At 37.6% G+C, this 12,866-nt stretch overlaps 1 protein-coding gene across 3 annotated transcripts in view; it reads left to right on the forward strand.

The window, feature by feature from the left end:
* Positions 1–12,866, forward strand: part of LOC100647823 (poly(rC)-binding protein 3) — a 185,110-nt gene that overhangs the window by 67,618 nt on the left and 104,626 nt on the right. The gene's annotated exons all lie outside the window — the stretch shown is intronic.

The following is a 12,866-nucleotide window of genomic DNA, read 5'->3' on the forward strand; positions in this document are numbered from 1 at the left end:
ATACGGTGTCAAAGAGGCAAACCATATTTCACCTAATCAGGCCTATTGAATATGGTAGATTTTATTCGAAATATTTTTTGATAGAGTCTATAGGTAACCGGTTATTTCAAGTGTCATAGAACTTGTCATAGAAAATTTTAACGAGGCACGATTGTCATGATTATATTTGCAAAGTTTGAAACCAACTCTGAAGATGCACATAGAACTTGCAAGATATTTCTTGCAAATACATATTTAGTAAAGAATTAGTATCCAGTATAAATAACCATGTTAACGTATAATATATAGATTATTGGCCTTCCTGTAATTTTTAACATGACATTTTCAACCGAATCATATTTTTCTGTCATTAGACGATTTCTCAAGTTCGAAGGAGATAAGCAAGAGAATATTGATACGTGTAATTTCTCATTTAAACTTTACACAGTTTGTGTTAAAAGATTTAAAGAAACGCGTGAAATTCGAGGATCGTGACAAAGTTAAAGATAGAAAATAGATAGATAGTTATCAATACAACCGACAATTGACCGTTTTAATTCTTTTGTAATCTCAGCGAAATATGTACTTGTATTAAACATCCTGTAATTTCTATGCGTATTTTCAGATCGATTTACATAATCGTGATAATCGAGTTTCATAACAGTGCTAATTAAATTTCAAAATGTTTCGTACAACACGTATTAACGTACTCGTAATAGGTGCGCATAAACGTTCGAACGTTTCCGTGAGCCTGTGAGTTCATAAAATGACAGGATACAAATTTAAAAGTGGAATTTTCTATAAGTTTCGAGATGAAACGTCAGAGTTCGAACATCTGCGATCTCGAGACGTGAAGACAAGTTACAATGGCACGTGTTTACACATGCAGCGGCCGTCATATTTACCTTACAAGTTATCGAATGCATATGCAGTATATGCACGCGGACCTGTGATATATGTGGCCTGCTATTGAAATTAAATTTCTCTGAATTTAGTAGAATCATGAAGCTTGTAGAAATCGAAATGAAAGAGAAAGGAGATGATTTTAGTCCTTCGTGATACATCGTTCAATTATTTTTTTTTTTTTAATTTCTTTTAAAATTAATAAATTTCCTTTAAAACGATCGTTCGACTGGAAAGAAAATTAAAACAGACGACGATCAGATTTTGGACGCGAATCGTGGCAAACCAGTTTCATAAATCTCGTTTTGACGTTGATTCGGGAATCATCGGAAGATGAAGTGGATGAGACGTCGGACGTGGAATGGAAATTCGAAGTCAGACGCACGAAGAGACAGAATGTATGTGCGGGGATTAACCATAATGGAGGATGGGAATCGCGTGATTTATAGATCGGTGGCCGAGCTGCCAGCTGGAACGGAGTAGCGCCAAAATTCTCGGCTCACGAAACCTTTCGTCCGTTCCGGATAAATGGAGAAACCTTTAGCCAGCCGATCCTTGAGAAACAGCTTTCGTTAATGAAACAACCGGTAACGGACAGAATGCAAAATTGCCATTTTCCTCGTTCGCATCCGGGGGTAGCTTCCACTTCCATGGAGTGTAATTTCCAGAGAAAATTGTTCGCAAGTTTCGAAAGTATCGCGATACTGTGAAACACGCTTTGACGAGTTTCGGAAGTGTACTGTCGAACGAATCTTTGCTTCTAACAGAGTTTTGTCCTGAAAATAGTAATTTAAAGTTTACATGTCGTTTGTTTGTCAGAGATCGTTCCACGTCTGAGAAGAGTAGATTTTTTCGAAAGCTAATACATAGTGATAGATGCTAATACGTAGAAGCAGATTTCTAATCGATGTTTCTTCTAACATAGTATAATTTTACTAGTTAAAATAATAACACACTCTCATTGTAGAATCAATTCATCGATTAATCGCAGAATCGGTAAACTCTATCATTCTTCTAGTAAACCGACGAATACGAAGAATACGCGTTCTAACTGGAATTCGACATTACGAATCCGACAAAAATAGAATATTTATTTTACTTTAGAACAAAGAAATGTTTTCATTGTGTCTAACTAAAATAACACGCGAATCAAACTGCGCCGAGACATATACGTGAAATGCAATCCTCTTTTTAGCAACACTACGTTGCAAAACAAATACAATACGAAATATTCAGGCAACAACTCAAACAAAAATGCACCGTGACGTTCTCAATTTCATTTCCATTTTCAATATCACATAGTCGTTTCATTTCGTGCCACTTAGACCAACAATTTCTCCTCGGCCGTTTCGCAAATCATCGAACGCACGACAAACTACAACTAAACCGGACAACTACGACCAAGGCAGATTCACACGTACGATGTGCTAAACGCATTCGCCCGATAACTCGGCGAGCGATGTCCGTTAAAACGCGGTGCACGGTTAAAGCCGCATAAACTGGCTCGATCGAAATTTACGTCGCCATCTTGTCGTCGCATTATCGGCCGTCAGTCTGATTTACCCGAGCTGTTCTAGCTGGAGGACCGTCCGAGCGAACAATACGGAAATTATAATCCACTTAACGAAGATATCCGTACTCGTTAGAATTTCATTAGAAGCATCTGCTCGAAGGGACACGTAGACGACGACGGCGACGACGACGACGACGACGACAAGGACGACGACGTCTCCCCTGGGGTTGTTTCTAACGAGGCCTGATTAAACAAGCGATTACATGGTTGCCGGTCAAGGTGCCGGCGGACTGAGGCCGTGGAAGCCTTAAAACCGTGCAGAAGACGAAAAAAAAAGAAGAGGAATGGCAGAGGTAAAAAAGGGAAAGAAGCGCGGAGAACAATGGCTTCTGGATGAAAGAGTTTGCAGGCCTTGGGCCATGCGAAGCTTTTCTATTCTCTCCGCGTTTCTTTTCCTCCACCTCTGTATGTCTCAATTTTTACGTATATCTCTTTGTCCGCGTGTGTGCTTAGTAGTGTCTGATATACTCGAAACTTTCATAGATTTATTATATTAATTATATATAATATATATTACATTATAGATATGTTTTTGTGGCGGAGCTGTTTGTGATCATCTTTTCTTCGTTTCTTAAGATTGTTATCTAACTGATTATAACGTGGATTATATTAGGTCATCCCATAAATTCGTGCCGTTTTTCGAGCGGTTATATATGTTAAGATTGTTTACATACCTTTCAGTTTCATGAAAAAATGTAATCCCCCTCTCCGTTGTACAACTTCTTCCCATTTTTCATTATTCCGTCTCTATAAAAGTTCTCTTGTTTTTCTTTAAAATATGAAATGTATACACAAAGGTCGGCAAGAACTTATGGGATGACCTAATAAATTGACGCTTGCCCCCTTTTTGTGATAGAGTTCCTTTTGTTATATTTTGTATGTTTCTGTTCCAAGTTGCTGCTAATTACTCGAAATAGGGTAATTGATAACTATATTTTTATTTTACCCTCGCCAATTTCCTTGTAAATTAAAAAACGGAAAGCTTTCGCGCCATTCGCTCGTTAAAGACCGAGTCTTTCGGTATCAATCGAATGACAAAGCGTGCAGCGTCAACGAGTCTTACTTCGCCCTTGTCGACCTGCTGGCATTTTTTTATCGGACGTATCCGGGAGGGAAACCTCAGCCCAACTCGAAATCTCGTCGCGGTCGCAGACGCCGCCTCATTTCCGTCAAGCTCTGAACGTCCTTCAGCGGATTTCTCTCTGTGAGGGGTCGTGGAACGAGGGGAGGGAAGCTTTGGCTCCAGCGGAACAGTCGTCGTGTCGGTTTCGTCGTCGTGACGCGGACTAGTGCGTGCACGAACGAGCACTCGTCGTGTCAGGGGTTGAACGAGAAAGAGAAAGAGAGAGACAGAATAGCAGAGCCGTCTGCGTTCGAGGGAGGAAATGGGGAGGAAAGGTGACGAGGTCGAGCTCCATTTCTGGCTTCTCAACCCCGTTCTCTCTCGATCCTCTTCTCGCGGTCAAGTTGCGTGACGTCGGCAGTTGTCTCTCTCCCTCTCTCTCTCTCTCTTCCTCATTCTCTCTTGCCTTTCGACGTGGGTCAGCTCGAACACCAAGGCTTGAAATTACTCAGCGAAAGGAAAGGCTGACTTCGGGATTCGATGCGGAGGTCTCGAGTCTTCTTCGTTTCTGCTGGCTGTTGGGATAGGTTTTGGAGGGTACGCTTCCGAGGGTTGTTAACCCTTTGTTTTAAGATTCTTTCACTGGCTACGGTACGAATTGGGTGCTTGAGAAAGTGCAGGTACACCGTGATTGAGCTAGAGCCGCGATTTTCACGGACGTTTAAAACATTAAATACCTGGCTATTTACAGTGGCTAGTTATTTGCACGCCATTATACGTATTTGTATATGGTAGTATTTATGTATCAGTTAATCGCATGCAAAAGCATTATATTTCGTTTCCTCATATACACTGGAGGTTCAAATTATTAGAGCCACCTACATGGATTGACGGTTTCACGTTAGAACAATCTTTGTAACAATTCTTGTTACGCTTTTATGATGCAACGATGTCTCCAAATTGTAGATATACCTGGTCGAGGTTGTTTTATTATTCTCGCACCGTGACTCTAATAATTCAGTCATCCACTGTACCGCACTACTTTCGTACGATCACACAAATTTTACATCATGAAAATGAAATACAGAAAGCGATAGAAAAATGATTAAAAAATGGGGATTCGTAGAAGAAGTACTCACTTTTTGTAGCCACTTTTTCCTTGTGTTGTCAAATGAAAAGAACAGCTGTCCGGTGTGAATGTCTTGAGCCGAATATAATATGCTTTTTGGTGCGCCGCAGAATTTTAGTGTAATTAGTTTACGTGTGCCACGAGATGAAAAAGGTTGAAGATCGCTGGGACAGAATGTCCAAGCGCTACCATTTGGTTCAGATTCGTTGTTTTATGTTTCTGTCTCAATTGGAAGGAGATCGGTGCCGCTGTCAACGATTAGAATTAAAGTTGATAAATATAAATTATAATTGATACATACAGATATCATAATTTGTAGGTCTTGAATTTAGAAAAAAAGTTATACGTAATTTGTTTAGGAGTTGCTCTTTTAATTGAAAAATTCTAGCGTAACAGCAACATTATAAACCTAAAATAAGACTGGATTATTAAGAGTGTTTCTACAAAAGGAATTATTTTAATTCGTCTTTTATACAACTTACAGTAAGAATACAACTCCAACGACAAATTTCATTTTTTTTCAACTTACTGATATTAGAGTTTCTAAAAGTCCGTGCAACAGAGAATGCAATTTAAAATACCAATTCTGGTATTGAATTCTCGGCTTCGCCTTCGATTCATATAGAACATTTCCTTCTTCTGAGCCAGAGAGCGCAAATCGTTACTCCTCGAGGACGAGCTTCAAGAAGTCAATAAAGCGAGCGAGGGTCCTCGCTCGTATCCGTCGCGTACGCATAAAGAGACTATAACGAGACGGTGATAGGCACACGGAGAAATTGCATCTTTCCTCTGTAGCCCTTTTTCCGTCGACAAACGTTGTTCGAACGATAAAGATCGAATCTCGTATCATTTCCATTCTAATCTTCCTAATTCTTCTTAAGTGCCAGAGAAATATGAGAACAAATTCAACATATTCTCGATATTCTTATGCGATGTTGAACCAGTGTGTAGTATAAAGATTGGAGAAAAATCATAATCGCAGAATTTTCAATCAAAGAAATTTATATTTTTATTCAGATAGGTTTTTTAATGCAGATATTAATATAAATTTCCTGAGAATTATAGTGGCGGATAGGAGAAAGCTTAAAATTGATATTTATACTAAACATTTTTTACCATATTAATAACAATCGTCCATTCTATTTATTCACTGCTCGTATTAAATATAAATCCATTTTGTAAAATTATGGTGTCTGTTATACTTCTTATTTTATAAACTTTCTTTTGTCTGCCATTGTATTTGGTCATACATACATCGCAGTAATGCTAGTTTATTTCACTACAAAATTTCTGGACTTTTGTTCGGTTTCATGTGACGCAAGGAAGGGAAAGGAAGGAAGTGAAATAGTAGACAATAATTTTGTAGTGCGCTGGCAAGCCTCGAATCAGGTTTAAACCCCAGGATTAGCATTCTTTCAACATACCACTGTGCCGCGGTTGAAGTTAGCCGAGCTTTAACGTAGATAATACAAGAACCAGCCCTTAATTTCAGTAATAACAGTAAACCTCGGAGGACGATAAAATGGCACAATTCATCTTTACAGGAAATTCATTTATAAATTAATTTACGAATAGGTGCGATATTCGTTTAAAATTAACGCAATGACGCCAATTATAAATAACAAGCGAAATCGATACTGCATGTAATTCAATTATTAACGCGGTGATTTAATTCGTTTTAATATAAAGTAATATCGAAATAATCGCCGGTAATGTCCTTAGCATTTCTCACGTGATCATTGTCCCTTTGTGAAAATCTACATGCTTCAAATTGTTATTTTATTTTATTACGAATTAATGTACCATGTGCCCCGCGGAAACTAATTTTCAAGGTTTCGGGTGTCTAGATATAATATTCATTGTCGATGCGCCAAATTTATAACGTACACGTGTAACACGGCAGAACCAAGTTTTAAGCGCGAATTTATATAACCATCTCCTCGAAGTTGTTGTTGTTTTGCTTTCGAAATCTACAACGCGATATTGTTAAGTTATTAATAAATGACAAAACCGATCCAATTATCCATTTTCGCAAATACCTTGAACTTGCACAATTTTCATTTCGTCGAAATCGTACAAAATCAAACAAACACGACGGAATTACGTCAATAGTACTATCTATGTAGACAATCGAAGTGATACAACATACGTGTCGGTAGAATGTGTCAACCCTAATCCAATGACCGGTTAGAAGCGAAAACATAAACTACTATACTTAAATTACGAATATATTATTACGAACGTAATTTATAAAATCGAAGGTAGATAAAAAATTATTTTCTCTTTTAATAAGTACCTATTTTAATAAGTATTATACTTTATATATACTCTATATATTTATGCATTTGATCGTATTTTTACATCTTCAGATTCAGCCTAAAGACGAAACGAAAGAGATTTCAATCTGGCGAGGCAATTTGATTTAATTGTTTTAGATGTTAAAAACTATATAAAATATCCAAAATCCTATACTGCAGATATTTTGTAATAATTATTTATAATAAATGTGCTAGACTTTGCACATTTTATGCACATCTTCTATATCTTCAAATTCGTTCTAACGATCAAACGAAAAAGATTTCGATCTGGCAAGGGAATTAAATTAAATTTTTCAAGTGTGTATATCTCGCACACGATAGTTTCTCGATCGTTTGGCGCGTTACTGGAAAATATAAGAAACGATACTGGAGGTATACGTACGTTGCCAGTGGTTTCACCGATGACAACGCGTTCGATGGAGAACATCTCGAGAATTGTGTCGCCAAGCATAGATGTATCCCGGTTTCTAACCATTCAGAAAATGTTATACGTTTTACTGGATCCATGGCCATATTGCGACAGCCTCCTGCTTCGATTCCGTCGAAACGACGCGACGTGTGTCTGTTCGATACGTTACAACCGTCCGCGATTTTTCAGTATATGGAACGACCGAGGGGGAGAGAGATACCGCAGCTACTCTTTGAATCTCCGCTATTTTAATTGTATTGGTTTACTGGAAAAGTTTGTAACAATCAACAATTCAACAGTCGATATATTTTATTGTATATATCGTGGAATTGGAGGATGATCATTTGCTGCGAATATTATAAAGCGAATGAAATTTAAGTAGAGATTTCTTGAACACCCGAAACAAGTAGTTCTGTAACTTATAGTTTATTTTGGATATTTTATATATTCTTGGATTTTTTAATTGTTCGTCATTCAATATATTTATTTATTAAATTTTGACACATCAAGATCCTTGGTTACAATAATAAATAATTTTTGCGCCAGTAAATTATTATTATTATTATCTGTAACAACGTTAATAACGTTTACTATCGATCATCTCGTGCAATATTTTACCACGGAACGCAAATAAATTATTAGGAATGCTTTTAATAACGTCACATGCATCATTATTCTTGATAATCTGGTAAAGTACAATTCTTGGTCGATGGATATTAACATATCGTTAAATTACGTCTTACATTCAAGTTTGAAGTGCGTATGCTATATTCGCTCAAGTACTTTTTAATGAGCTCTTCTGGTTGTTTAATGAGAAAAATAAAGAGACGTTCGCAAATTATTGTTGAATGGACATTCTTTATTGCCAATTATTTTCAAGTAATCGCTTCTCAACGTTTTATTAACATGTTCGGGTCCTCGGTAATCAAAAAATCCTTGTTAACCACTTATCATGTTACGTCGTAAATATTACCTCTTATTCGACACATATAATCGCAGCAATATTAAAAATGACATTTATTTAAAAGCTTACTTAAGCATCGATACATTATCGTTCTATCGCAATGCGATCTTACTATGCAAACTTTCGCCATGAAAATTCTTCCATCGTATCTGTCAAGCATCATTATACATAGTTAGCGATCTAGTTACAAGGGAGGGGACCGATATAAAAATCGTCATATTCTTTAATTTTATGTATGAAGGAAGTGAGTAAGTATACACGGTATAAAAATGAGCTTGGTATAATATTTACTTGCCTACAAACTTGCCTATGTTTTTACTACTAATTTGTATTCCTACACACTTCATATCTTTCCCATCAATCTTCGATCTACGTAACATATATGTATGAGAGTTTCTGAATAAATTTCGTGCCGTCAAGGTGTGTACTCACACTAGACTCTCTCTCTCTATAGATTATGTTACATTTTCCCAGCGTACAGCCGCCGAGTTAATGCCACGTATTTTCATCGCCACAGTTTAACGCGTTTGACAAGCCCCAGAAACCATCGTCATCAACAAACCACCGTTTCTTCCACGGTACATTTATTTAATCAGCGTACTTGCGCGCGTTTCGTTCGGCCTGAACGCTGATTCCAGTTGTGTACAGAGACTTAAAGCGGCAGTATATTCATCGTCGCCGAGAAAAGTACTTCCTAATGAGCTCGCTCTTTTGCAGTCGGAGCAGAGAAAGCGGGAGGTGGCGGTTGCCGTTGGTCCTCGAGCGTGGTTCCATTGGCCATTGCAAACTGAATTGCCGATAATTGCTTTCCGCACCGCCTAAAATGATAATTAAATTCCTGGTCGCGCTATTACCCATGGCAAGCCATTGTCGTCATAATGGCCTTTCATGGAGCAGCGTAAGGGAAATCGTAGCTACATTTAAGGATGTTCTGCAAACAACATCACCCCTGGCTCCCTCCCTCTTTTGCTAATGAACAAAATGGATACTCTCTTCTCCAGGGCGACACTGCAACGCGTAAAGTAACGTTTAATTAATCGCGCATTTATTGCACGCGTTTTGCACGCTCGACCTCAAATAGTCTGGCCACGGGCGTTTATAGCGAACAGTTGCGCCATACGACGAAAATTATGAGCTGTCCGAGTACCCGGAATATGGCCGATGTGACAGATTCTGTCAAGCTCGAAAGAAGCGTCGAAATGCACGAGTTTTGATAGTAATTTTGTCATCCGGAACCTCTTGCAGGCTAGTTACGTTATCATAGTAACAAGTTGCAAGCTACGTTTGACGAGTTACGTAATGAAATGAGTAGCAAGTTTCATAATGAAGCAAGTAGAGCTCTGCGAGTGAATTTTGTAAATTGAATGTGAGATGGTGATCCTGTTCGAGGGAAAATTTACAAAAAATGCTTCTGATCTACAATTCGCCGTTAACATGATTTTACGTTAAGCTATAACGAGATATAATGCGAACAGAAGTACGTCGATAAAATGGGAGTAAAAATGTTTTAAGTAGAATGATTGTTCGAGAGACTATTTATCGGGATAAAATATCGTATTGAATAAGAACAAGGTTATTAGAATAATAATTATATATTTGAATAATAATTAAACTACAAGGCTAATCTATTCGTTAAATCGGATTCCACTTTATGAATAAACGTGGAACGAGATACACTGAACAACAATTGGTATACAGCTGAAACAGCATCGAGGAACGAGTAAAAATTGAAATTCTTTCCCAATAAAGATATTCGATACTTACTTCGTTAAAACGTACTACATACTAAAATATCTAAAACGAATAAAAAGAAAGGAATAAAAAACCCGATAAAAATCTCATTTAGACTACTATATATTTTGAAAGTGTTAAAGCTCACTGTAACGTGCGACTAAAATCCCCCCATAAAATACCACGGACCTCTCTCTGCAAACTCCTTCTACGACAAGAATAACAGCATTTCGCGAAGCGAGAAGCGGTTCCGCAATCGGACTTATTATTTTACCCGCTCATCGAAGAATTTGTGCTCGAGCGGCCCTCGATCGGTGGAAGCTCGTGAAACAAACGTTTCCTCGAAAGGAGTCGGAGAGAAAATTCACTCGGCAAATCGTGCAAAGTGTTTACCAGGGACGATTGGTCCTTGCCGGATAGAAACGCGGCGGCTAAGGGTCGCAAACCCTCGGCAGACTCCGCGCGCGTTGTTATTGTTCAACAAGCTTATCGATTTGTCACCAGTGGCCCTTCCCATTATATCCTCTAAACTTGACGTATAAACGGCCATTCTCTCGCGTTCTATTACGTGACCGTCGAGCCAGGATAAAGAGAAAGGATCCCTCTTAATCGCTGAAACGCGATACAACGCGCAGCTACGCGGCCGACTTGCGACGCGCGATACGAGCATTGTGAATCGCAAGGAATTGTTCGGCTCGCGAGTTCATTTCCATTGACATTGTGCTTGCTCAGAGGAAACGCGTCCCCTTCTGTATCGATCATGAGACGATTCAATGAAAACGGGATGTTTGATGCTTTAAAGCGAGATTTAGTATGCGTTACTCTTGCCTGAACTTCGAACGAGTTGTTTGATTATATATACATATGTATCTTGCTACGAGAAGAGGGAATCATTGCTAAAAGGTCAACCTGCTATGAATTGGTTCTTTAAGTGATATTGCAAAATAGCTATGAATATAATAACAATTGTTCTGCATAATATGTAAATTAACGTAAATTCAGATTTTATATAATACTAAGAAGAACGATATTTTTAGTAATAAGTTATGTGCGGTACTAAAACGTTTATAAAAATTCTAAGCCAAATCCTATTTCGATACCGCCAGGCTGAAGTGAAACTATCTATCTATGAAGAAGAATGACAGAGTAACATAGGAGAACTATGAGAAGAAAAAACGGAAAGTTATTAAGCGATCTGTTTTTTATAAGCCGATCTCACGATTAGAAGATCCTAATTATAATCAGCTCGTTATACCAGTCGCATGATTATAGCGTGGATAGAATAATAAAGTACTATTTCTCTTCTTGTATCTATATCAGAAATAACTTAAACAATCAAGATCTCTCAAAAAAAGCCAATCAATATTTTCAAGTTTATTTGATTACTATCTATCTACACGTGATTGCCCGAAACAAACCGTAGAACCTAGAGCACCCAAATTGATTGAGCAATCAATTCCAAAAATAGTTAGTCGCGGGTCGCTCACTACGAACTTCCAGTTCGCTGACAGTCGGAAACAAAAAAGAACAGCCATGAAATACGACGTCACGGTTGGTCTGGACGTGCGAGGTCAAGATTTCTCATTCATCTTCGACCATTCTGTCTGAATGGCCACGTGTTCCCACCTTTCATTATCAGCTTCGATTCGACAACGTACAACACTTTCGATGAACAAAAAAAAAACTGAATGGAGACGAAAATTGTATCGTGTGCCGAATTCAACGATCAATTGTATTTCGATCGGAAAATCAATCAGCTGTACAGAGATCGCGGTACGATTAGCGATAACTAATAATTCAACGAAACGATTTTCCACGGTGATTGTTCGTAGATGAGATTTACAATAATTATTATGGACATTGATTCGTGTCGATTATCGTAGACGTTGATTTTCAGTGGAATTGCACACCGTTGCAATTACACGGTGAAATTAACGCCATAGAGGTGCAATTTTAATATCATCTGTATTGACAATGCATCGCAAATAGAACTGAACCGCCCGTTTGCTTCTATGTTTATTTGAACGCGTTATATTATGTTATGCGATACAGGAATATGGAAGGCGATCCACTTTTCACTGTTAGCGAAAGAGTATAGCAAACAGCGAGCAACACTCTGATATCTGTATGCTATCGATTATTGTCTTCGATTTAAACAATGTTACCAAAGTACGTGATCCGTGAATTTTGCAGGAATAGCTTGGAATCGATAAAATGTTTCCTCTTTGCTTTTTAAGTAATGAACGTATCGAAATGGGAGAAAATATATGTTAAATAATTTGTTGTTCATGACATGGAATACTTATAAATTGTACATGAAATTTCACCTGCGCAGTGTTTCTAGTAAACATCGTTCCATAAAAAAGATACGGTTTGTGCTTCTCTTAATACATCTTCAAAAAACGGGAAACAATTCTTGCTGCGATTTATAACAAATTATCGTAATTTAATTAATATAGAACAAAAAAATATAGAAGTATAAATTTGTTTTTAATATTTTCATATATACAGTTGTTGTAAAAATCTTTTATGAATACGTTACTTTACTACATTTAAATTTCATCGACATAACCGTGATAATCGTGTCACAACAACAATAATAGAGCTGCAATAAGTTTTATATAATATACATAATACATTCGTAAGTCTTCTCCATAATAAATATTGAAATACTTTGACGAGCCACTGTATGCGTAATAACTTTATGATACAGCACATGAATTTAATTTAATTCCCCACTTCAACCAAAGATTTGAGTCGACAGAATGATTCAATATCACACATTGTTGTCGTAATG

The sequence above is a fragment of the Bombus terrestris genome, chromosome 15, assembly GCF_910591885.1.
Source record: "Bombus terrestris chromosome 15, iyBomTerr1.2, whole genome shotgun sequence".
Lineage (NCBI taxonomy): Eukaryota > Metazoa > Arthropoda > Insecta > Hymenoptera > Apidae > Bombus > Bombus terrestris.